A 2,335-nucleotide genomic window follows, 5' to 3' on the forward strand; every position below is an offset into this window, starting at 1 on the left:
AATTTAGCACGGCCAATCCACCCTAACCTGCACATCCCTGGGCACTATGGGATAATTTAGCACGGTGAATCCACCCTAACCTGCACATCCCTGCACACTATGGGATAATTTAACATGGTCAATCCACCCTAACCTGCACATCTTTGGACTGTGGCAGCAAACCGGAGCACCCAGAGGAAACCCGCACAGACGTGGCGAACTCCACACAGTCGCCCAAAGGTGTGATTGAACCTGGGTTTCTGGTGCTGTGAGGCAGCAGTGCTAACCTAGGCCAGGGAATTTTTTTTAATGGATTTATGTCGACTTGCTATGCTCAGATTCCCCGCTGCATTCTGAAAGGTCAAGTCACTATAGTCCCAATCTCTCATCAGAGAGAGAGAGAGAGAGAGAGAGAGAGAGAGAGAGAGAGATGACTGGTGGTGAGTTTGATTTGATTTGATTTATTGTTGCCACATGCACCAAGATACAGTGAAAAGTATTGTTTTGCACGCTAACCAGACAAATTATAGCTTACATCAGTACATCAGGATCATAGAGCAGCATGCAGAATACAGTGTTGCAGCTACAGAGAAGGTGCAGAGAAAGATCAACTCTAATATATGAGAGATCCATTCATAAGTCTGATAACAGCAGGGAAGAAGCTTTCTTGAATCTCTTAGTACACATCTTCGAACTTTTATATCTTCTGCCCAACGGAAGAGGGTGGAAGTGAGTAAAACCAGGGTGGGAGGGGTCTTTGATAATATTGGCTACTTTTGATTTGATTTATTGTTGTTATCTACATACAGTGAAAAGCTTTGTTTTGGAGCAGTACAGGCAGATCATAGTAAACAAGGACATACAGATCAGAAGGGGCTTAGACAGAGCGAGGCATACAAGGTTACGACTGTACAGGAGCTACACAAAGCAAGATCAACATTAGATTTAAAATTACAGAGGTCCATTTAGAAGTCTAATAACAACAGGGAAGAAGCTGTTCTTGAACTTGTTGGTACATGTGTTTAAGCTTTTGTATCTTCTGCCTGACAGAAGAGGTTGGAAGAGAGTATTACCGGCGTGCAAAGCGTCTTTATGATGTTGGCTGCCTTTCGCAAGGCAGTGAGAAGTTTAAACCGAGTCCATGGATGGAAAGTTGGCTTCCGTGATGGTCTGGGCTGTGTTCACCACCTTCTGTAGTTTCTTATGGTCCTGGGCAGAGCAGTTGCCATACCAGGCCGTTATCCAACTGGACAGTATGCTTTCAATGGCGCAACTGCAGAAGTTGGTGAGGGTCCTTATGGACATGCCGAGTTTCCTGAGCCACCCGAGGAAGAAGAGGAGTCATTGTACCTTCTTGACTGTCACATCTACGTGGGAGGTCCAGGACAGATTGTCGGTTATTGTCACTCCTAGGAACTTGACACTCTCCACCCTCTCAACATAAGCTCCATTGATGTGTCTTCCACCTTTGTTCCTGACGTCGATGATCAGTTCTTTAGTTTTGCTGACATTGAGAGAGAGATTGTTCTCATTGTACCACATCACCAAGCCCTCTATTTCCTTCCTGTATTGTTTCATCATTGTTTGATACCTGGCCAACAACGGTGGGGTTGTCAGCAAACTTGTGGATGGTGTTTGGATGAAATTTGACCACACAGTTGCATACAACTCAGTTACAGGAAGGATATTAAGCTAAAGAGGGTTTACAATAGATTTACCAGAATGTTTCTGGGAATGGAGGGTTTGAGTTATAAGGGGAGGCTGGGTAGGCTGGGACTTTTTTCACTGTGGCATAGGAGGTTGAGAGGTGTCCTTATAGAAACATGAGGGGTATAGATAAGGTGAATGGCAGATGTCTTTTCCCTAGGGTGGGGGATTGCAAGACTAGGGGGTATGTTTTTAAGGTGAGAGGAGAGAAATTTAAAAAAAGACACGAGGGGCAACTTTTTTTTACAGAGAGTGGTTCGTCTGTGGAATGAACTTCCTGAGGAAGCGGTGGATGTGGATACAGTTACAACATTTAAAAGACATTTGCATAAGTACATGAATAGGGAATGTTTGGAGGGAGATGGGTCAGGCACAGGCAGGTGGGACTAGTTTAGTTTGGGATTATGGTGGCAATGGACTGGTTAGGCTGAAGGGTCTGTTTCCATGCTGTATGACTGTACGAAGGGCGAGACGTTTGGAGGGAATTCAAGGAAATTTTTCTCACCCAGAGGGTGGTGGAGGTCTTGAAAGCGCTGCCTGGAGGAGTCACAAGGGAGAAGGAGAGAGAGAGAGAGGAGGAGAGAGGAGAGGACTTACAGAAGGAAGGAGAGAGATAGAGGGAGAGGACCTACAGAGGGAAGGAGAGAGA

At 45.4% G+C, this 2,335-nt stretch overlaps 1 long non-coding RNA gene across 1 annotated transcript in view; it reads right to left on the reverse strand.

Moving 5' to 3' along the window:
- Window positions 1-420: 420 nt before the first annotated feature.
- The window catches only part of LOC125488032, a 34,383-nt gene continuing 32,468 nt past the window's right edge, over window positions 421-2,335 (reverse strand). The window contains exon 3 of the long non-coding RNA XR_007266193.1: window positions 421-1,483. This is a non-coding gene — a long non-coding RNA (uncharacterized LOC125488032). The remainder of the gene's footprint in view (window positions 1,484-2,335) is intronic.

The sequence above is a fragment of the Rhincodon typus genome, chromosome 48 (assembly GCF_021869965.1).
Source record: "Rhincodon typus isolate 14 chromosome 48, sRhiTyp1.1, whole genome shotgun sequence".
Classification (NCBI taxonomy): domain Eukaryota; kingdom Metazoa; phylum Chordata; class Chondrichthyes; order Orectolobiformes; family Rhincodontidae; genus Rhincodon; species Rhincodon typus.